Here is a 26,097-nt window from a genome sequence, read left to right as displayed (position 1 = left end):
AAACAAATTGGATTGAAATCTAGCAAAAATATGAATTGACTTAAGATGAAATAAATTTTAGCTTGCTTGCTTAAATAAGAGACGTTTTTGTGATTGAGTTTGTCATACAATTATATGTGATGTAGCTGGGGTTAAACGTTTAAATATGAATTCGTTTTTTACACTCGCTTAATATTGAACTGATTTAACAATGTTTTGCCGCATAATTGTTAATGGGGTGAGATAGCCCCACTGGCAACAGAAATGTACTCACAGATGTGGTTGCGCAGGTCAGGTTTTGAATAGGTCTGTAACAATAAATAGTTTGCATATTAATATGCTTCAGCTATTGTAAACTACTCATTTTCAGATATATTATTCTATTTATTTATTTCATAATAAACATCGATACAACCAGGTAAACTGTTGTCTTTGATGATACATGCTGCCCATGAGCGTATCATTTGGAGCGAAGACCAATTGGTGGTCAAGCAATTTCGTGGATGTTTTTCACACACCCCGACCCCAACCCGTCGAGATATACATGCGTTATAGATTGCATATATTAGCATACGTATATGTATCAGTTGTAATGGAAATTATTGTCAGTGTATAGCCGATTTTAAATAGCACATACGTATAGCCAACTAAATCTTTAACTACCTTCCATAAATTTAAATGACACTTCAAAAGCATCCTTTCCGATATATGTCGCCAAAAAGGAAAAGTTAAAACTCCCTAAGAGGATCAATACATGCGAATGATGTTAACATTGGTTTCACATCTTAGATCGAACCTTTGAAAAATCCTGTTTGCTTTCGCTTTTGGAGCAAAATAATTGGCCTGAATATTCATTGCAAAATGGCATTATGATCGTGATTTAATTAATTCAGTGAAGAATATGATTTGCTCAGTTTATTTGAAAAACAGTAGAATGTTCTGTGAATGTTTGTTTATTTCATTCACAGCATGGACCCGACTTTACAAGGAAAAAAATATTGCAGCGTCTTCACGGTCGTTTGTCGGGGTTGCTATTGTAACTGTCTTCTATTATTGGGGTTATATGTAGGAATAATGCTGAAACCATTCCCTGGTACCACTTATCTTATTTTTTATTGATTAAAAAATGCGGAGCAAGGGTAATTATCGAACGATGTTTGTATAGCTCCTGAACGTTCGATTTACAATTTGCAATGTGAAAAGGAAGGCAGCATAAAAGTGAAGTGTTTGTAAAGGCCACAACAACTTTTATGCATGGTCATCGGACCTATCGCAACCATTTTGTATTCAAATTTCAAATAAAAAAAATGCTGAAGCAAGTGTATTTTCCTTATTTGTGATGGAATTTGCTAAAATATCACATTCGGTTTAAATGTATTGCAACCAAAAATGATCAACTAAACCCTTCAAAAAATCACATCCAAATGCTGTCACGTAATGATGCAAGTTGACAAACAGAAATTAAATATCTTTGTATATACAATTTAAATATAAATTATAAGTTTCTGATTTCCTAAATACCTCAGTCGGCAAGCCAGGCGCAGCCAGTTGCCGATTTGTCGTTATGAAAAATTAAAATAAGTACTAACATTCTTAGTGTTCTGGGTAAAACATCATGGCCTTTATCAATAAGATAATTTAAAATGTATTTCTTATTATTTGAAGCTAGAAAAATCAAAGCTGCGATGCAATTAGGAATTTTTTCCCTTAGTTGTTTCCTTAATACTAACTATGTGCTGTTCACTCTTATGATATGACACTTTACTCATTGTGTTATTTGTATATTGATCTATAATAAGAATGTCGGCATGGTCATGTTTCGAATAGCCATAGGCATTTATATACCATTTCTGCCACTAAACTTTGACCTTTTGATGATATCTATCCAACCATTGCTTGTAACCAATCAACTCATTTGCATGTACAAAGTATAGCCAAAGATATCATGTCTACAACTACCCAAAGCTGTATACCATGAGCTGCAGTTGTACATGGCCTTATCAAGATACATTAAAATGAAAGACGGTATGTCATTCACTATGATATACCATGTTTGTCTACACTATCAATCTAGCATGAAAGGTTTGATTCTTGCATGGAGTTTATTGTCTGCATTTTATTTTGTGAAAGCCAACCGTAAGAGATTTTAAATATATATAATTATTATTATTGTAATACTATTTTGTTGCAGTTATTATCTCATTTTTTGCTATTGACTTGTTCGTCTGCGCAAAGAGGTTGTCACGTACTTTCGTAGTTGTTATATCGCTTTCAAGAACCTGGTTAAAACTGGTATGAACAATTTTCTCAACAACATATTTCCAGCGTTAAATGATGCGCTAAATGAAACAAATTGTATTATAAAACAAAATCGTCATTTGATTGTCACTTGAAAATGTCAGCATGAATTTACCGGAATAGTATGTTTTGTTTTCAATACTTCTTCCACTGTTGATTAACCATACTATATTCAATAAAAAAGTCGATGTAGGTGTAATTCTACATTAATTGTAGACCTGCCGACTCGTATGCGACTTGTGCGTGCGACATTATGTTATGTTAAACAAAGTCCTTTGTTAATCACCGTTTTAAATAACATACAAAATACCGAGCATAATAACTCTATACTTATTAACATCTTTAATCTGAGTTCAAACATAAAGTTTATTGGCAAAATCTACATAAAATGGCAATGTTCATTAAAAACATGGTCATGGGTATATACACACATATACAAACACTCAGGACTTAACACACACTTAAAAACCCTGTAATAAGACAGTCAAGGTATTATAGTATATGTAAGAAACAGTTAAAGTTCAAGGGTAGTTCCAATGCATTTTGATAAAATTTACAGTATTTAGTAATTGTAATTTAGGTGTTTATATATTATATATAAATATGTTTTAATCTGTTGCAATATGTCCCTTTTATTAGAAAGGGCTTATGCTATTCCAAAGAACACAATTGTGTTAGGGAAGCCAGACTTTCAATTTTACAAACTCCATTCTCGTTTATTTTAAGTACGGTTGGCAAGTTTAAAACATATACCATTTGTTTCTTGTTGATGTGTGTTTATGAGTTAAAAAAATCAAGGTTTTATTAGAGAATTGTTAAAATCATTTTACATTTTAACGCATTGGTTGCTTAAAATTGAATCGATAACAACTTCAAACTTGTTAGTTTACAATTCATTCCCGATTTGGAAGTTCGTCTTGACATAACTCTCGTACGAAATCAATTATACGAACAATTGGACAAAGTGAATTTTCGTCGAGTTACCACTTCGACGATGTGAGTTTGTATTTGGTCCCAAATACTTCAGTCTTCCTAAACAACAAGATACCGTTGCGTTTTTTATGATATTAGCTCAATATAAAATATACTGGAACAAACATTGACTTCGAGTTTATTTCCTGGTTTTAAAAAATCAAATATCATTTTTAGCAAAAACATGTCTTCACAAAGGCATATTACAATGTGGCATTTATGCCTTATAAACAAACCCAGTGTTTAAGACCTTTTGCGATTGAATGCAAATACTCATTGGCCTGTATCCTTTCAGTGAACAAGACAATAAAGGAATTAATTTATAGGAATTAATTTATAAATATAATAATCTTAAAACTGTTTAACGTCACAATTGACAAGACACTTTTTCTTCAACTTTGTGTTCATATCTGAACATAGCTAAACTTCAGTTAACTCACATATGTATCACAATAATACATTTATGTATATTAAGAAAGAAAAGAAAACACGATTTAAAATAGGTCTCTTGTAATCTTCTATTAATCAAACTACTGACTAGCAAAAGTTGCCGACAAAGACGCTAATACATTCTCATTGTTTATCTGTATAAATACTCAATACAAACTTACGTATTATTATTACTGTTTTTCTGATGCTATTTTATGTCTTTCCATTTTCAATTTCATACCTATCATGTGATCGTTGCATGTATGCTTATTTTTAATATCAATCTATATCATGTAATGAGGAACACATATATGTTCAAATAACTTTATAATGTGTTGAATATTTAACATCTGAATTGGTCCTTTCCTCCCTTCGTGAATGTGGCCAAAATGCGATCTCAAGTAAACCTTTATTCGTATGACACGATTCGTGTATTTGCGATTTAACATAAAAAGAAAGTTTAAACTTGACACTTAATGTATTGCTCCTTCCAAGTCCACTTGCAGAGAAGTGAAAATGAGTACACTGCGTGCTGACGATTTTTTTTCAAAAGTGTTATTAAAAAAACCTTGTCAGCACTTTTGTTGATTTATCTTCGGCGTGAGTAAGCCTTTGCAAATAAAGTCGGAATTTCGTAAATATTCAATGACAGTTATACTTTGGATCAGGTATTTTAATAAAAAATTAAGTTCACTATTTAAATGAAAGTAGTATTGGATCTTCTGTTTGGGAAATATATGGAAGGTGTACGCCATCATTTAATAACAAAATTAAATTATAAAAATTAGAAAAGTCCGCCAAAATCTTACTTGCTATATATTTTAAACAGTGAAGTTGATTATCTAGGTCAACAGATATAGCCATAAAGTTCTTTTTCTTCAGATGTTTGTTTTATCAGGATAGCTATAAGGGTTTTGATATATTTTTGTAAGGGTTAAAGATATAACATTTTTATTGTTTTACTGTCGGTTATAAAAGCGCAATAGAGCTTATGTTTTCTGTATATGTCTTGTCGACTTTAAATAAATCTTATCTTATTTTGTTCATTTTGATGTGATCCGTTAAAGCATGTGTCCCTACAGTTTTTAATGAATAGTGTAGCGTCTCTTAACAGATTTGAATGAGTGTGCTTCGAATCCTTGTTTGAATGGGGGAACGTGTCAAGACCAGGTGAATGACTTCCGATGCGTTTGTCCAAATGGCTTCACTGGAGTCCTTTGTCATATAAGTGAGTTGCCTTAAGTACTTGGTTAAGGTAGCAACCAAGACAACGTATTGATAGTGGTTGTATAATTCAAGGAAAATATAAACTTTAAAAGTTAATTTTAGATTTATGTAAAGGTTGTTTTAATACCTTATTATTGACTGATAAAAGTGAAAGTTAAAATATAATTCATTATTTCATCTGAATATGATTTTTCGTAGACATTGACGACTGTGCCAATCAGCCCTGCCAGAATGAAGGGTTGTGTTTTGATGGAATCAATTCCTACAACTGCTCCTGTCCAAGGGAGTATACCGGGCAACTCTGTGAAATAGGTAAGCATTACAGAGCTCATTCCTACAACTCTCCTGCCCAGAGGAGTATACCGGGCAACTCCATGAAATAGGTAAGAATTACAGAGCTCATTCCTACAACTGCTCCTGTCCAAGGGAGTACACCGGGCAACTCCATGAAATAGGTAAGAATTACAGAGCTCATTCCTACAACTGCTCCTGTCCAAGGGAGTACACCGGGCAACTCCATTAAAAATAGGTAAGAATTATAGAGCTCATTCCTACAACTGCTCCTGTCCAAGGGAGTAAACCGGGCAACTCCATGAATAGGTAAGAATTCCAGAGCTCATTCCTACAACTGCTCCTGTCCAAGGCAGTACACCGGGCAACTCCATGAAATAGGTAAGAATTATAGAGCTCATTCCTACAACTGCTCCTGTCCAAGGGAGTACACCGGGCAACTCCATGAAATAGGTAAGAATTACAGAGCTCATTCCTACAACTGCTCCTGTCCAAGGGAGTACACCGGGCAACTCCATGAAATAGGTAAGAATTATAGAGCTCATTCCTACAACTGCTCCTGTCCAAGGGAGTACACCGGGCAACTCCATGAAATAGGTAAGAATTACAGAGATCATTCCTACAACTACTCCTGTCCAAGGGAGTACACCGGGCAACTCCATGAAATAGGTAAGAATTACAGGGCTCATTCCTACAACTGCTCCTGTCCAAGGGAGTACACCGGGCAACTCCGTGAAATAGGTAAGAATTATAGAGCTCATCCCTACAACTGCTCCTGTCCAAGGGAGTACACCGGGCAACTCCATGAAATAGGTAAGAATTACAGAGCTCATTCCTACAACTGCTCCTGTCCAAGGGAGTACACCGGGCAACTCCGTAAAATAGGTAAGAATTATAGAGCTCATTCCTACAACTGCTCCTGTCCAAGGGAGTACACCGGGCAACTCCGTGAAATAGGTAAGAATTACAGAGATCATTCCTACAACTGCTCCTGTCCAAGGGCGTACACCGAGCAACTCCTTGAAATAGGTAAGAATTATAGAGCTCATTCCTACAACTGCTCCTGTCCAAGGGAGTACACCGGGCAACTCCATTGAAAATAGGTAAGAATTACAGAGCTCATTCCTACAACTGCTCCTGTCCAAGGGCGTACACCGGGCAACTCCATGAAATAGGTAAGAATTATAGAGCTCATTCCTACAACTGCTCCTGTCCAAGGGCGTACACCGGGCAACTCCATGAAATAGGTAAGAATTACAGAGATCATTCCTACAACTGCTCCTGTCCAAGGGAGTACACCGGGCAACTCCATGAAATAGGTAAGAATTATAGAGCTCATTCCTACAACTGCTTCTGTCCAAGGGAGTACACCGAGCAACTCCATGAAATAAGTAAGACATACAGAGCTCACTCCTACAACTGCTCATGTCCAAGAGAACACACCGGGCAACTCTATGAAATAGGTAAAAATTACAGAGCTTTATATCAATTCATATTTCCTACATATATTTTAACTAACTAAATTAGTACGTAACATGTTAGCCCTATCTCCGCTAACTTGTGAACCTCGAATTTAAACTTGACATACCGATAATAGGTATTTCTAACTGAGAGCTGATGGCGAGGTTTAAGTCGGATGACGGACGTTTCATACAAGTTATACGGGGGACATTTAGTTAGTTCGGCCAATAAAAATAGTATTATGTGTTTCGCAAGCAACATGACATTCAAATGAAACAACAGTTTGTTACGTTTTTCGTTTGATTTTTAATTTCGATCAATGCCAAAATCTGTGAGGATTCTGGGTACTGTGTTCCTCATAAAATCATTATACAATTCGTTATTCGCTCGAATAAGGTCGGCGATTCGCCTTTAACGCCTAGGCCGCTTGCCGTCTTCTTCATCCTCGGAGTCTAATTTCGCCACTATGCGGTCCCTACGATCCAGTCCCTGTAAATGACCTGGTATAGGCGCAGGACCTATTACAGTCGCAGGACCTGGTACAGGCGCATGTCATGGTAAAGGCGCAGGACCTGTTACAGGCGCGGGACCTTGTACAGGCACAAGACGTGGTGAAGACGCAGGACCTGCATAGTCGCAGGACCTGGTACAGGCGCATGACGTGGTGAAGGCGCAGGACCTGTTACAGTCGCGGGACCTGGTATAGGCGCATGACGTGGTGAAGACGCAGGACCTGCATAGTCGCAGGACCTGGTACAGGCGCATGACGTGGTAAAGGCGCAGGACCTGTTACAGGCGCGGGACCTTGTACAGGCACAAGACGTGGTGAAGACACAGGACCTGCATAGTCGCAGGACCTGGTGCAGGCGCATGACGTGGCAAAGGCGCAGGACCTGTTACAGGCGCGGGACCTTGTACAGGCACAAGACGTGGTAAAGGCGCAAGATCTGCTACAGGCGCGGGACCTTGTACAGGCACAAGACGTGGTAAAGGCGCAGGATCTGCTACAGGCGCGGGACCTTGTACAGGCACAAGACGTGGTATAGGCGCAAGACCTGATACAGCGCGGGACCTTGTACAGGCACAAGACGTGGTAAAGGCGCAAGATCTGCTACAGGCGCGGGACCTTGTACAGGCACAAGACGTGGTAAAGGCGCAAGATCTGCTACAGGCGCGGGACCTTGTACAGGCACAAGACGTGGTAAAGGCGCAGGATCTGCTACAGGCGCGGGACCTTGTACAGGCACAAGACGTGGTAAAGGCGCAAGATCTGCTACAGCGCGGGACCTTGTACAGGCACAAGACGTGGTAAAGGCGCAAGATGTGCTACAGGCGCGGGACCTTGTACAGGCACAAGACGTGGTAAAGGCGCAGGACCTGTACAGGCGCGGGACCTTGTACAGGCACAAGACGTGGTAAAGGCGCAGGATCTGCTACAGGCGCGGGACCTTGTACAGGCACAAGACGTGGTATAGGCGCAAGACCTGATACAGGCGCGGGACCTGATACAAGCGCATGACGTGGTAAAGGCGCAGGACCTGTATAGGCGCAGGACCTTGTACAATCACAAGACATGGTAAAGACGCAGGACCTGGTACAGGCGCGGGACCTGGTACAGGTTGAAGACGTGGGTAAATGCGAACAATCCTTAATATATAGTTTATTATAAATCTAAGGTGTTCAATTAATACGGACCCTGGAGATGGATATTGCGTTTACACAAACAAGTACTAGTATGCATTACGTATACGCAATGCCAATAGTGTTTTTGTCACTGAACTGATGATATTTTAGTATATTGTTATGTATTTTTTTAACAATGTTATCCGGTTTATACTTGATGTCAGGATCGGCAATATTTAAACGTGACGCCATCAGTTTCGCGAATTTAACAGACAGGCGGTCTCGGAGTTGCTTCACTGAACCACTTCTATAAAGTGCTGGCTCGTTCAAGGTTCTGTCTGACGCCATCAATTACATCAGCAAATCGACATGGGTGTTCCCGGTATGAGCGAAAAATTAGTATCGTCCCTTCTTTAGAGACTCTTATAAATGCTTTTTTGCGTTAAGGTATAGTGCCTGTAAAGCAAACGAATACATATATTTGCTTGGCCTTAACGGCATAATACGATTCATACAGGTAAGGTTCAATCGAAATGAACTGTCACGAGGAAATCATGTACAGCCAAAGTATTGTTATAACATGTAAACCTTGAAAATAAAGGTTTAAATTTGGCAACAGATTTAGATATTAACAGTGCTAAGTTACTGAAAAGCATTAAAAATAAAGTAAAGACAAATAACATGAACAAAACGCATAACTTACCAGAATTCATTTTTCTTATTTATTATGAAAATGAAACACATGTATTTTGTATTGGCTACACTATTCTAGTACACGAAAAACTAGTGCGATTTAAATACTTATTCGTTAATAAGGTTTTGACAGATTTGCCCAGCATTTTTGTTTAATTATATTTCAAATCATCTTACAATCCTGATATATTTTATTATTATTATTATTATTATTATTGTTATTATTATTATATGATAATCATAATTATCATAATAATTTGGAAAACGCGTTTCTCTGCTGGTTTGTGGTTTATAGTTTGACAAGTTTGAGAAAATCCCCATAAATCCTCAATAATTTATCATCATCCGAAATCCAAAGTAGGCCTCGCTATACGTTAGAAATTCCTATTGCTTGGTGTTTTTTTTGCATCAAACAATGCATTGTGTAGGTGGATAATTAAAACAATCATAATATTTGTAATACGTATCTTCTTTTGTTCAGATGTAAACGAATGTGCATCATTCCCATGTGCCAATGGCGTGTGTTCCGATCACGTGGGTTATTTTACCTGTTCATGCTTCCCTGGCTATACTGGAACCTGTTGCGCAATAAGTATGATATTATCAGGCTGTTCTTATGAAATTAAACTTTAAAAAAGTCAATGACATGCAAACTTTCAAAGCAATTTTCAAGCTATTTTTTAAACTCAGGCAATGTCATTTTTTGGTGCTGGTCACCTACATGAAAATACGGGCATGTTTCATAGCTGTGAACCTATTTTTTAGAAAAAAAATAGTATTCAAAAATTAAAAACACTAAACTCTGTCTATTTACCCCTGATTGGACATATTCTTAAAATACAATTTTGAAAGGCCGTACTTGCAGAAATAGAATATTAGGAATTGCAAAAAACTTTAATGATTAGGTTCAAACAACACAACAGTAATGTTCAAGTGTATTTATTATTATCATCATTTTATTTAAGTGTAGTTTAATTTGATATATTTCCACGTAGACATTGACGACTGTCAGTCCGGACCTTGTTTGAACGGTGGCTTGTGTAAAGACGGGGTCAATTCCTACACGTGCACATGTCGCAGGGGGTATACAGGAGACAACTGCCAAACAGGTACATTTGTTCACCTCTATAACTGAAAGTTGGCAGCCTAAAAGTAATGTCAATATTGAAGTTTTTCATATTAAGTCATATATTGAAACTTATTGCGTTTTTTTAGAATGGGAAAAGTTCAAATATTTTGAGAGCTTTTTGCTAGTGAGATTGAGTCAATGGATTTATCTATTTTATTTTAGATCTCGTTCATCAGTTCCTTACTTTTCATAAATATCTAGGGTTTGTTTCTGTTATAACCTTCACACTTCTGAAAATGCTGCATAATATATATTTCTAGTGATTATTGTAAAGAGTGCAAAGCGAATGTTTACAGGAATTTCATTTCAGATACAAACGAGTGCGTATCATCGCCATGCCGAAATGGTGGGACTTGTTTTGACAATGCTGGATTCTTTTCATGCGTCTGTCCTGCAGGATACACGGGAACTCGCTGCGAAATTGGTAAGTACATTTCATTGATGTGTGCACAACTTCTTCCCAGCTGATATAGGATAAATGTCCAGTTGCAAGAAAACCAAGGTGCTTTAATACAAGTATTTTTCTAGTTTGTTATTGTGGCTGTCTAATAGCCCTACCCCGGAATTAAGTGTAGGATTTTAAAACAGAAAAAGACTTCTGGTTTTAAATTTACATGAAACAAGCCCTTCTCCTGAATAATGTGTTGTTTAAAGGGGAAAACGAGTTTTCGTCATAAATGTTTATGAAACCAGCCCTACTCCGAAATTAGTTCCGAAAGGATTTCAAAGGGGAAGAACATTTTCCTGTCTTAAACTTTCATGAAGCCGGCCCTACTCCTGAGTAATGTTTAGGAGTTCAAGGGGGGAAACATGTTCTCGTCTCAAGCTATCATGAAGCCGGCCCTTCTCCCGAGTAATGTTTCGGAGTTAAATGGGGGAAACATGTTTTTGTCTTAAACATTCATGAAGCCAGCCCTTCTACGGAATTATTTGTGGGACTTCAAAGCTTCACTCTCATAGATTGAACGTTTTGACAACTTTTTTTATTTTTTTTGTCTTGGAACGAGTCAATTTTTGCGAAAATCCATTGAAACCAGTTATATGAAAATGCTGACAAAAAATAGATCGCAGATTTTTAAACTTAAGTTCAAAAATTGATGTTTAAAATTTTTATGCATTTTTCTTAAACCGTTAGTAACGGTTTAAGCCATAAAACATTAGTTTTCGAACGAAAATATAAAAATCTTCGATCTGATTTTTTGTCAGCAATCTTATATCATTGTTTTGCAGATATTAACGCAAAAAAATTGCTCTTTCTAAGACAAAAAATAAAAAAGGTTGTAAAAATGGTATATCTGTGAGAGTGCAGCTTTAAGAGGGAAAAATGTTCTCGTTTTAAACCTTCATGAAACCAGCACTTCTCCGGGATAATGTGTAGGAGTTAAAGGGTGGGGGCATGTTCTCGCCTTCAATTTTCATGAAACCAGCCCTACTACGGTATAATGTGTAGAAGGAGTTCAAGAGGGAAAACATGTTTCATCTTAAATTGTCATGAAGCCAGCCCTTCTACGGAATAATGTGTGGGATTTTAAGAAAACATGTTCTCGTCTTACGTTTTCATGATAACAGCCCTTCGCCGGAATAGTGCGTAGGCTTTTAAGGGGGAAATTGAGTTCCGCCTAAAACTTTCATGAAACCAGCCTTCTCCGGAATTATAGCACTTGTCAGTAACTGTATATGGATCATTGCTTTAAAGCAATAGTTTATACAATATCATACGAAGGATAATTCGTCCATAGAGAGAAAAAAGCATGCATGTGAGACTGTAGCCTTAGTACTGTTGATTGAAAGACGAACAAATGGGTCCCTACATAAGTGCTTACACAATGCGTCTCGTGACTCCTAGAGAGATATACCATTTGTAGATAATGGTTTGGTGAGAAAAAACCCCGCAATAAATGAACTTTTATCAAGAAGATTAATGGCAAAAATCGCGGATAAACATAACTATATTATTTCTTTCCTGATTCCTTTTAGAGACAAATGAGTGTGCCTCCAACCCTTGCCGAAACAACGGATTATGTACAGACCTTCCGTTAGAATTCAACTGTACCTGTCCTGTCCTGTTCACCGGACTCATCTGCGAAATCGGTACGACAAATATCATAATATATTAAGGAATATTCAAATACACTAATTTTAGTTCCCGACTTAGCTTGTCTGTAATTTCGGGGCTCAGTTCTTTCGAAAAATAAAAATCTACTTATTGCCACAGCATTGATGTCGATATTATAAGCGACAATGGTTCGGTAGTCCGTACATTTGTAAATAACATAACGATAAACAAATTGTTAAATATTCGTCAAATTTCTTCGTCAATTTGTTCTTGCTGTCTTTTATTGTTAGAAAGTTTTACACTTACGAAATTGTTAAATCAATAATTAAGCTATCGATAGCTTTTGAGCTTCTTTGAATATTTGACGAAAATGATAATAGCTGCCGTTGTTGGAACTTTGCTATTGCTACGAATGTAGCGACTCGTCAGGTTACGGATAAGTCAGTAATTCAACGAAAGGCATTTCAATCATTTGTTAAAAATAAACGAATATACGAATAACTGAATCAACGTCATGAACAACGATAACGTTTGGCTATTACTTACTAACTATTATTTTCACTTTAAAGCTGACCTAGTTTTACCAATATACTGTACATATTTGTTGCGGCCATTATTATTAGTATAGCCTACCCGCCAAACGATTGCCTCCCTTAGTTATTATCCATCATATAAGCAGTTAGCTATACTGAATGGGGAAATTTGCATTCACATATAGCTGAAAACATTGTTTAAAATATATATGAATGATTTACGTTAGAGTAAATTGGAGTGAAAACGGACATCGCAAGACCCGGACATAAAGTGACACTCGCTCATGATAATTCTTAGCCATCTGGTATCTTATAATTGCTGCTGTACTAGACCTCTTGTTTGTCGCTTAAGTTTTTTGCTTGTGAGTGGCATTAGCAAAATGGTGTTGTAAGATATGGGTTTTTAATTTGTTAAAAGGTCTGGGTTTTGTTGAAAATTCTAAAAAACAATTGAAAGTGTTTTGAATAAAAAGAATATTTACTTTTCTTCTGACTTCACGTGTCAAGTATGCGTAATGAAAGTGCAAATTATTGATATATTTCCAAAAGCCAGGAACTTAGAGGAAATTTCATAAAATAGCGCCCGGAAGTACGTTACAATAGTAATGAAAAGTTGTCCTTAGCAAAATGGAAGAAAAACAGACAAGCTTTGTTATTTGCTCATCATTATCTTTTTGCTTTCATGTTTACCTTTATCTTTATGCTCTAATGTTATTGTTATAATGTTCGAATTAAGCGAGTTTTTTCATTGTCATATCCAATATACCATCACATCAGATATACCAAATACACGTATGTTTTGTCATAAAGGGACTCGAACAAAGATTGCCCCATCCGGCGTGTTCACAGTATTGACGCCTCCTCATAGTATTTATTGTAAAGAAGTACTGTCTGCCTCGCATGCGCAAACACGGTCTGCAATTTGTTAATCAATCTCTTTAGTTCAAAGTCGATGACTTCAAATACAAGCTTATAACATTTAGAAACATTGCCTGCATGATTCAAGCATCGTTTTACTAAAACTCACGCCTTGCAATATCTACATTCGTTTAAGGAAACAAGAATTATACCAATGTTGTTGTTTTTTGTGAATTTCTGAGAGGTTTCCTGTCAAAATTACTAATGATATGTCTATTTAGGTATTAGTGCCTGCTTATCGGCACCATGCAGGAACGGTGGCTTTTGTATTGACGTTCCCGGCGGATACAACTGTTCATGCAATCCGGGATACACAGGGTCAAGGTGTGATATCGGTACGTTTTTTTTTTCTTCTATATATGTACTCGGGAGGCGAGTCATAGGGCGTTGAACAAAACTGAGAAGACCTAAACCTGATGATAAATTTCTTCTTAATCTCAATAAATTCTTATTTTTTTCTTTGAAATAACTTTAATTGATATTAAGAACAAAAGAGTGGAAGATGAAATGTCACAAAATAGACCCATATTTAAAAATGGTGAAACAAAGGCCCACCGAAAGTAAGCGCAAATCAAACATTTGGGAACACAAACGTTAGTGGGCGGTTAAGAATTACGATTATCTCGCGTTCATAAATTTTTATCATTAAGAACAATATGTTTAATATTGATATAGTCCACGCTTTCTTTCATGACGTTGACGTATATGGTATGGTTTAATTTGTCAACCTGGGAAACTAATGGCTTGGAGAAGGCCGTTTTACAATGATTCAATCCGGTGTAAACAGTTTTTTGACTGTCAGAAATGCTTGTGTAGGCATATGGAATTAATTGACATTAGTTCTAAAGTTCAACTCTTGGATCAATCGACCCAGAGCCCACGTTTGTGTCCTGTCTGACAAAGGTTGAGCTTAACATATACAAAGGGCATGTCTGTCACCAATCTGCTTAGAAGGAAGTGTTTTACCTAGAGGTTTGTGGCTGTTGAACCGGACATGGTTCTATTAAAATGACTAATTGTTATATACCGGGAGATCATTACGCGATGTATTATGTCCATCATTCGCTTACACATCACCTCTTACTTCTTAAAGGATTCGTAACGTGAACGAGTAACGTAAAATCTCAGTTTCTTCATTGTCAGAATAACCTTCATGAACACATTTTGACTTCCAAGAATATATGAGTAAACACTTACCCATCGCGAGCACCAATGATGAACATAACGAGTGATGTTGCCTTTAAAGCCTCGGTGTTAACGCGGTGAAACATTCAGTCTTACACTGAAACAACAATAACCCTCTATATATTTCACCAAAAATATGTTTATTTATTTACTGTTAAATCAGTTCATACATTGCAGTGGAAGATTTAAACAGTACATGGTAAACAACCGAACTTTGACTTGTTTTCTCCGTGTATGGAATATCATACATTTTGTGACTTTTGACTCGGTCCGGTACTTCTGCTTACTTCAAATACGTTTTTGACGCCGTAAATGTCCGACGAAAATTAATTTGCTTGGAGAGAGTTAATAGTTTTCAAAAACCGATAATGAAACTGATAAATATTATCAAACAGAGGCGTTGTCGCATGATTTGTTCTACCGAGTTATATATTGTATAGATGAGTTGATTTAACAACTTAAGCTTTGGTAATGTTTTATTTTTCAGATATCAACGAGTGTAATTCCCAGCCCTGTAAAAACGGTGGAATATGTCAAGATAAAATCAACGGAATTGAGTGCGTTTGTGCTGCTGGATATGAAGGAGCATATTGTCAAATTGGTTAGTATATTAAGTTTATTGATAAAACGTTTGGTAGTATATCATTGCAATTAAGGAAAAGTGTCGAATAATAAATATTTATCACTATATTCTTATGATAATTTGTCGGTTACAATTTTTGACAACTTTTGAAAATAATTCTAATTTCACCATTCTCTTTATTGAATTTACCGTTGATATGTGGCAACTGTCTGACAATCGCGTAAAATGTCTCGTTTGAATTATAACATAGAAATTGTTTTGTTGCATTGAAATGGAATGATCCCTTATTATGAATTTACTTCAAACTTACTGTCATATTACTGATAACGGGTTTAGCCGGAGTGTTTTCATGAATGTTACTGTAGTATTACCATTGTGTTTTCAAGTTTAATGAAAATTAAATCTTATTGCGAACGGGTTTAACCCTAACGCTGTCATGATACTAGTGTAAGAATATTGCTTAAGGATGTGACCTTCGATTTATCATGAATGTTGTGTAATATTATTGCTAACGGGTGTGACCCTCGAGTTGCCATTAATGTTGTGTAAGATTAATGCTAACGGGTGTGACCTTGGAGATGTCATGAATGTTGTGTAAAATTATTGCTTACGGCATTGACCTTCAGCTTGTCATGAATGTTGTGTAAGATTATTGCTAACAGGTGTGACCTTGGAGTTGCTATGAATGTTGTGTAAGATTATTGCTTAGGCGTTTGACCCGAGTGTTGTCATGAATGTTGTGAAAAATTATTGCTTACGGATTTGATCTTCGAGGTGTCATAAATGTTGTTTAAGATTCTTGCTAACGCGTTTAACCCCAGTCATTAGAGTAAGTGTGAGATTATTGCCACTGGGTTTGACTTTCGAGCTGCATGAATGATGTTCAAGATATTTGCTAATGGGTTTTTTCAAAGTGTTGTCATAAAAAAAGTTTGCATCTTGGTTACATATCCTAAGGTTTCCAATACACAAATATGTTATATTTGAATGTCTGAAGACCGCATAAAACTAAGTCATAATTTGAAAACAAAATCGGTGCCAGAAAGAGCATGCATTGATTTTGCCGTAAAAAATATAACAAACAATGTATTTGTACTTGGAAGGTTGGAAATATTTTCATCATCTGCTTACGATTTCAGTTGAAATAGAGAGCACACATACCATATACCAATCGTAATACCTAAATGTATGAGGTGACAATTTTTAATAAGGACATATGTTATGAAATACCCTGTATGATGTAAATCAGTCCATTTATTTTGCTTATCAGTTATCAGCAAGCAAATACCTTTTACATGATACCTATACGGTATGAGGTCAGAAGTCATCATAATTTAACGTTAAAAGTAACGGAGATATCAGAAACTAGTTTAATTGTACTAGTTGGAAGTTGATATTTTTATTGTTGTTCCAACATAGGTGACTAAATTTTCTTTTTATAATCAGAGAAGAATGAGTGCGCGGTATCGCCATGTTTGAACAGCGGTACCTGTTACCAGGACACCGGCTTTTACAACTGTACTTGTCCGATAGGGTTTGATGGATTCCATTGCGGGATAAGTAAGTACTTTATTAAACTGGGTAGCTCAATTACTTCTATATCAATAGCCTTAACGGACATACTCCAACTGGAGGCGTCTTCATTTTAAATATTTTTTTTTGTGTTCAGTCCACTAATGCCAAATATGCCTAAATCAAATTACAACCGCTAAATTTCCATATTTTAACGAAAACAACCGCCAGATTTCCTTGTAGTCATAAATTGGTGTTGTTAATCGAGTTTTTTTGAAGCTTGCATATTTCTTGGTCATTTCTCACGAAGCACTAAGAAAGCTGTATTTTGGTCTTCTTAACGATAAGTCGCCGACGTGCATTCTATGCGCAGGGAAACTACCGTTACTCTGAAAAAGGCGGAGGAAAATTCAAAGTACAAGTCAATGAACATAACTAATAATAAGAACAATAAGAAAATTTGTACTTTTTTTTCATTGCAGACGATGATGAATGTGAATCACAACCGTGTAGAAATGGTGCAATATGCCATGATGGTGTCAACAACTATACGTGTGTTTGTCAGGATGGGTTTACTGGTGGAACTTGTTTAAATGGTATGAAGGTATCAATATGGAAATACAAATGGTCAGTACAAGAAAAAAAGTGTGTTTTTTTATCTTGGAAAAAGATCATTCAGAATCACAGGGTATATACGGTATGATTGAAACTGGAATCCGATATTGTTTAAACTGGCTTCCGTTTTGATTCAATTTGACATTCGATATGACAGAATCTGTTCGTTAGAAGTTTTGATTCACAGTTTGATATCGATTTAGAATGTAATGGAAGGATAAGGAAAATGGTTTATTTTTAAGTAACGAATGTGTCTTTTTTTCTTAGAAATGGACGAATGTACGCCAGATCCTTGTCAAAATGGAGGAACTTGTGTGGATTTGGTGGCGGCGTTTCGTTGTCGTTGTGTATCAGGATATTCCGGAACATTTTGTGAAACAGGCACGCGCTGTTTTATAAGTTTTATTTTAATTCACATTTTTATTAAGAATAAAAAAATGAAATACTCAAACATAAATTACAGCATCAATATTTGGGGCATAACTCAAAACGAGAAATAGTAATAGTGTTTGATAATTGAATGGAAAACCCCCACTGACTCTTTTTTAACAACATTTAAAACAACGAAGAAGCTTATACCAAACAAACAATATGTTACCGGGACAGTGACTAAGAATTACAGAGCTATTCTAAACTAAAACCATGTACCTACTGAAGAGAGAAATAATGTCTGAAGTTATCTAAATATTAAATTACTATAACATCTTGGCCACAGACATAAATGCCTGTGATCCGAATCCTTGCCCGAGTGGGTCGTATTGTACGGATCTCGTCAACAGCTACAATTGCACGTGCATCGCAGGATTGGATGGTCAGATTTGTTCACGTAAGGCTTTTTTATTAGCTGGTATTTTTTTGCGAAACAGCAGGAACCAGTAGAGATCATGTGTGGCCATGTTTTGCCGTTGGCATGTAAAAACTAAAACTGTTCAAAAATTTTACTGTGAACTTACACAATGTGAAACAAGGCTCAAATCTCTGATTAACAAATGCAAGGAATCTTTTGAGTCAATTTCGTTTCTACAGATTGTATGTAGAACTGCACGTGTATCGCAGGATCAGATGGCTGGACTTGTTCTGGTAAGGGTTTTTAATAGTTTTTTTCCAAAACAAAATGAAACTGTCGAGATTATGTTTGGCCATTGGTTTTTTCTGTTGGTGTGTAAAAACTAAAAACGTTAATAATGTTGATATGAAACACATGTAGTTAGCGAGTATGCCAATTACTCTGATCAACAAATGAAAGCAATCTTTTTAGACAAAGTTTTCTACAGATGGTATGTATTCATGATCACGATAGAGTATACTTTGTATTTTTACTGTTTTATATTGCGATATTTAAAAGTAGTTTTGGGGATTATGATAAGTGCAGAACGAGTTTAATCCATGCTAATAATAAGTCATTTGATAGTAACGTGTATTACATCCGTTTGTTTATATGAGGAACGATAAAGTATATGTTCATTGTATGTTCATATAAGGAATGGTAAAGCATATATATTCTGTATATACACATACTGAATGGAAACGTATGTGTCCCCTGTGTGTTCAGGTAAGGAATGGTAACGTATATGTTTTCTGTATATTTATATAAGTAATGGTAAAGTATACGTCTTCTGTATGTTTATGTAAGGGACGGTAACGTATATTTTCTCTGTATGGTCACGTTAGGAATGGTAACGTATATGACATTTGAATGTTCATATAATGAGTTGAAACGTATGTGTCTTTAGTATATTCATGTATGAAATGGAAACGTTTGTGTCCTCAGTATATTTATGTAAGGAGTGATAGCGTATATGTCCTCTGTACGTTCATGTAAGGAATGGTAACGTATATGAATATATACGTCACCATTCCTTTCATGGACTTACAAATGGCATATAGTAGGCAAATAAGTCTTGATTAACAAATGGAAGCAATCTTTTTAGGAAATTTCCTTTCTACAGATGGTATGTATTCATGAACACGATACAGTAAGATTTGTATACATATGGTGTACTGTTTTATATAGCCTTATTGGAAAGTAGTATTAGAGCTTATGACGATTGCTAAACGAGTATTCCATTGTAATAATGATTCATTTGATAGTAACGTATACGTATATGTTTATTATATGTACATAATATAAGGAATGGTAACGTATGTGTCCTCAGTTTATTCATGTAAGGAATGGTAAAATATATGTCTTCTGTATGTTTATGTAAGGGATGGTAACGTACATTTCCTTTGTATGTTCAAGTTTGAAATAGTAACGTACATGTCCTCTGTATGATCACGTAAGGAAGCTAACGTTTATGTCAAGTGTATGTTCATATGAGGAATTGAAACGTCTGTGACCTCTGTATGTTCATGTAAGTAACATGAATTTACAATAGCATATACAAGGCCAAGTAGTCTGATTAACGAATGGAGGCAATCGTTTTAGACAATTTTTTCTCTTCAGATGGTATGTATTCATGAACACGATACAGTAGGATTTGTATGCTTTGTTATATATTATTCATTTGATCATATCCAATTTAGCATTACATTTAGCAACCTTGGTGGAGAGAAAATGCTTTTTAGAAGTTTCAATTTGAGTGTAACTCCCCATCTTGCTTTGTAGTATGTGCATGCATTCGTGTTTGTGCAAGGGGGGCCTTTGAAAACTAAAGTTTGATCTATGATTATGTTGTTTCAAATGCAGACTCAGAATAAACTTATATGCATGTGTTTAAGATCATAATGTGTTTTGATTTATATTTAGAATATTTGATATGTACCGTTGACCCTTGCCTAAATGGCGCTACATGCATCGCGGATCGGTGTTTCTGTGCTCCTGGTTGGGCTGGCGTTCATTGTGGAACAGGTATGCGTGATTGCGTGTGCGGAGGTATGTTATGTGATGTGGGCACCTTAAGAGGGACAAATCGGTGCTTTTCACATGTGATATGAACCTTAAAGGAATGACCTTATTATATTTCAAACCCGGACTCAACGATACTCAAAATACAATAGTTTTCATCCTTTTTGTTTTGACCTGATGTATACTATAAGAAAAAGCGAAATAATATTAATGAAATTATCATTTACACTATGTTTTATCGATTGTCAATGATATTGATGATTTTTGGCTTGTCAGAAATATACACTAAACTGATGATAAGTTGCAACCAGAAACATGTTTTTGGTTAATTGTATATATATATATGTAGAAGAGCAGAACCGTAGTATACACAAAAAACATTTAAGAAATATATACGTTTCTTTTAAACTATCATATGCACGGAATGTGCACTATTTAAACCTATCAACTGGTACCGTTTTGTTTCTTAGAATGGCGTCGTTATGTCCTGAAAGTCGAAAAATGTGCCTCCATATTGACGCATTAAATTCACGAACCGACAGTCAAGAAACTTTTTCGACTTTAAGGACCAAATCACACGATTTACAGCAGCACAAATTATACAGATTTAAAGGTTTAAAAGTACATTCCCTGCACAGCATATTTCTAAGTGTTAAAGAATCTCTTTTATAAAATACATAATTCTTCTCAAATTTGAACGCACCTGCTTCAATGTATTCTTTTAAACAACGACTGGATTCTCCAATATGTAAATAAAGGAGAATAACTCAACAATACCTCTTAATTGTATCTTATTTGTGCAATGCCTTGCAATGGCTTGACACTTCGCAACTTGAATGTTAACGATAATGAACTAAAGTCTTTTCTTGTTTTTGTGAGCATTGAAATGCATTTATTTTATGTAAGAGCTATTGGTTAAACAGATAATAACACAATTTTTGTTCATGTTTCAAACAAAGACGTGGACGAGTGTGCATCCAATCCCTGCAGGAACAGAGGAACGTGCTCACAAGCTATCGGCCAGTACAGCTGTGCATGCCCTCCAGGCTTCACTGGAATTAACTGCGAAACAAGTAATTCTATTACATTATGAGCTAAGATTCTACATGGATAAACCGCTATAGCTATATACTGCTAGCCTCGTCCATATAATCTCAATTCAAAAATCAAGTTTCTACATTTTCCGTGCTCATCGTTGTTGAATAATTCTATCAATACAATGCAAATTTATTATGCCCATTTGATGCACACGAATCTTATTTAGTTAACCAGCTGTTATAAATAAGTGGTAACAAGAATCTTACCTAGTTTAGAAGTTATAAGTGAAATTCGCAAACCATAACTGGTAACCTGTTAATGTTGTATAGCTAAAAAGGTTAATTAGTGTTAGTTCTGGGCAATTTCATGTCTTTTTTGTTCTACATTTTGTATATTAATTATCGTACCATAAAAGTATCCCGAATATTAATAAGATGGTTAGATAATTATCGCGAAAAGTAGTGTCAAGTAGTTTACATGAAACAATTCGTGTACGCTATCAGGTTATCTTACGGCAGTAATATGCCACCATAGTTTGTCTTGCGTAACCGATATTCTTAACTTGATAGTATCTGTGTAAATATTAAAATGCCGTCAGGAGGACGCACACATGTTAAGCTGTTAACTATTATTCATCAACTTCAACAACAACACTTAACTGGTCTGTAACTATACCTACTACGCCTAGACAGGGGGAAATAATATCATGTGAATATGACATCTCTAATTAACACATTCAATATCACAGACTAACAGCAACAATAGTTCATGTACATCTGTGAGCGTAGCCATCGATGTTTAATATAATAACAGTATATTTTCTTATCGACGTATACTCTCATCAATTGATAATTTGACAAACTTCAGATATAAACGACTGCGCAGGTCTGCCTTGTTTGAATGGAGGACATTGTAATGACCAGATCAATGGATTCAACTGCAGCTGTACACCTGGTTACGTCGGCCCCTTATGTCAGACGGGTAATTTACATGACGCCGGTTGACAGATAACCATTTAATTGAACAATAAAGAAATGGTATTTCGTTAATGAATTCTTTCATCACCACTGGTAAGCAACCACCGACCAGTGACTGGACGGAGTAAGACTTCCATTCGCGTCATGTTAAACGCAGACTTTACATTAAGTGATTACTGTGGCAACATTTATCGGCAAGGATAGAATGATAATTATATTATCTGTGTTTGTGTTTTTACACGTGGCGTTTTATGTCCCTCTTTAGTGTACTAGTATGTCTTTAGACCTTGAGTGTTGTGCCTTAAACATGATTATTGCCTTAGTAAAAGGTGAAGTACTTTTTTTGTTTTTGAACAGTGATTTATGCATACGTATAACAATCTGCTTCATCAAAGTATTCACTATTGAAATATTTGGTTACAGATATCAATGAGTGTGCGTCTAACCCTTGTATGAACAACGCCACATGTTTGGACCAGATTGCCCAGTTTTCCTGTGTCTGTCCTGAAGGATTCACCGGCACACTTTGTGAACACAGTGAGAACGTTACTGTAATGTCTGATATATACAGTTATTTGTGTCTATATAGTTCCCATGGTTACAAACGTAAGTTCTGTATTACATTTATGATATGTTAACATGGTAAGGGTTTACAAGGTGGTAACCACTTTATTGTTGTTTGGGGACTTGACGTTATAATTGTGTGGTCAGGATTTTTATGTGTGTATCTGTTTGTATTTCTATTGTTATGGTTTTGCCAATTAAGATTTCTGATGTACATATAAGCTTTACATATAGTCGTGCAAGTGTCAATTATGTCCAGTTTTAATGCCCTATGACCCAATATATGTGCGGTAGCATTTTAAATGTTTTAGCTTGAGATTACTAGAATACATTTCAGATATTTTTCCCGCAGTTTGTAATCTTGTTAATTTCTAAATCGGAATTCAATGCGAATTTACCCTTTTGCAATTTTTAAAGATAAAAAAATATTGTTTGTAAAATAAATCGGTATACATTTCTTTACCTACACATAGAACCCTATCCATTATGAAAATTGGATAAGTTTAATTGATGTCCTATCCATAGTTCCAATTACGTCCTAACTGTATTTTCCGGTCAGTCGATTTGATTCTTTTAACATTGCATTGTTCGGTTGAAAAAGTAAAACATTTTCTTGTCAATAGTCTTGTTAGTTATGTCACAAAGGAGCAGCGAAATTATGGTTGTGCTGTTTACAGGGTATTTTATCTAATGAAAATTGGTATTGTGCTTCTATTCAATGTCATCTTTAAATAATTGTCTCCTTCGTTTTTTTTTTCTTTCGTTTCCTATATAGTGCTATTTATGTCTTTATTCGCAGATATAAATGAGTGTCTTCCAAATCCCTGCCAAAATGGAGGTGTATGTGTGGACATGGTTAACGGCCGTACATGCGTGTGCCACTCCGGGTACACGGGGACGAACTGCGAGATAAGTAAGGGCGTGGCACCATATTTAGTTTACTATAAAAATATATACACAATAAACGTCTTAAAGTGAGACACTGTATCGATTTATTATATTCAGATGAAAAAGTGTATTCAACTATTAAAATACATATTTATAACGCTGTTGTAAACACATTCAACTTTTTAACTATTTGGTTTCTGATCTTATGATCTTCCATTCCCGTTGTAACTCAGCATAAAATGTGAAACAATTTTTGGAGATCACTCAGTGTAATGTATTGCGATCTCGCATCGCAAGAAACACTTTTCCTCTATATAAAGTATAGGCTGCAAGGCTTTAAGAAAATCATTTTGATTATTTCATATACATTTTTTGAACATGTATCATTGCATTTAAATATAAACATAGACGCACAGTCGAACACATGCATGTTGTGCTGGACTATTTTATCTTTGTGTTAAATGCTTGACAATATAATACATACATTACGACAGACGTTGATGACTGCCTCCAAAACCCTTGTTTGCACGGGGGTACATGCCTGGACGGAGTTGGAATGTTCACGTGTACGTGCGTGCTAGGATATACAGGCGGAACGTGCGAGAAGGGTTAGTCGCACTCATTGGTAATTTTGAGGCCGTGCTTTATAATCACATTTCATGTTGTGAAAATTTGTCTTATAAGATATTAAATCTAATGCTTGTTTAAAATTCTGTTTTTGCCATTTTCTGAATATAGATGATCTTATCGTCTTTGGCAGTGTTGCACTTATCATTTATGTCGAAGACAAGTTTCAACCAAGGGGCTGTATTCAATAACTACCTTAAATGTCTCTTAAATCTAACATAAGAATCGAAGCATTTTGATTGGACTTTAATAGCTGGCCAGTGGACTGGATTGAACCACTGAGGCATTTCGAAGGACAAGGATAAAAAACTACATTAAATAAAGCCCCTGGAATTTCGTTTTCCAATCTCATAAAAAGGTCCGACGTTACGCAATGGGCGATATGGGGGTAGACAACTTAATAATAAGAAGTGAACGATCTTATTTTAATGGGATTGGTTGTTTTTATACTTAACACGCATGGTGTGCTTCTAAATTATCTCTTATCTGAAATATATTTAGATTCAAAATATTTTTCAAAACTGTGTTACCAATTTATCAATATACATCAGAAGCTAATTGTATAAAACCGTTTTTTATTTGGTGTCGTAAAAGGTGTATTCATATGTCGATATGTATCATATAGTAATTGTTGAACAATTACATTTCCTATATGTACACACTAGCCAAATCATAACTTGTGAGTAATTTATCATTGACTGCAGACATTGATGAATGTCGGCCAAATCCCTGCCGAAATGGTGGATTGTGTGTGGACGCTGTCAACAGTTTTACGTGCAAATGTCCGGCTGGATTCACGGGAGTAATATGTCAAACTGGTGATTTGCTTACAATGTCATTATTAATCGATTGCTGTTTAGATAATTTAACAAAACCAATTTGGATATATGAAGACTCTTATTGGCCAGATTGTGAATACAATAATTATTATAAATCAAAGTTTAATTTATATGCGTATTAGTTTGTTGTTTTCTTCTGACTATTTGAAGAAAACTATTTGATTGAGTTTCGGCAGTATCGGATAAAATATTACCTAATCATATTTGGTCGTTAACACATTTCGTTTTGTAAATATCTTTGTTAATATCTCAATATGGGGTCCAATGTTTCCCAATTACTTCTTTTAAAAGAATCTCCCTTAAAACACCATATAGGTATCGACGAGTGTGCATCCTCGCCCTGTGGTGCCGAGAGCACCTGTTTGGATGGAAGTAATGGTTACACGTGCATTTGCCGTGCGGGTTACACAGGGAGTTGCTGCAAAATTGGTATATTTTGAAACATTGGTGACAATTGTATTAATACGTATAAACAGACATAGTAAAATCCCTGTTTTTGATGATATGTTTTGAGATACCAAATTCATGAATATGAAAATCATATGAACAGAGAAATCTGTCAGTATACAGCTGGTGAAATTATACTTTGAATTCGTATTTGATAAGGTTTTATTGTTCTCATATAATTGATAAAATTCAAATCCATCTATATAAGGTAAGACGGCCATCATTATGATGCAAATATGTGTTAGTGCAGTTAAGGTTCACCACCCATCATTAGTATACAAAGAAATGATAGTGCAATTTAGATATTAATATCGAAATTATTTATATGCTTAATATATATTGATTAACTATTCTTAACATGGAAA

At 35.6% G+C, this 26,097-nt stretch overlaps 1 pseudogene; it reads left to right on the top strand.

The window, feature by feature from the left end:
- The first annotated feature begins 4,194 nt into the window (after window positions 1-4,194).
- LOC128226431 (fibropellin-1-like) overlaps window positions 4,195-26,097 on the top strand; it is a 48,499-nt pseudogene continuing 26,596 nt past the window's right edge.

The sequence above is a fragment of the Mya arenaria genome, chromosome 1 (assembly GCF_026914265.1).
Source record: "Mya arenaria isolate MELC-2E11 chromosome 1, ASM2691426v1".
Taxonomy (NCBI): Eukaryota; Metazoa; Mollusca; class Bivalvia; order Myida; family Myidae; genus Mya; species Mya arenaria.
Note: the sequence above shows the minus strand (reverse complement) of the source record. Positions and strands in the feature narration are given on the sequence as shown.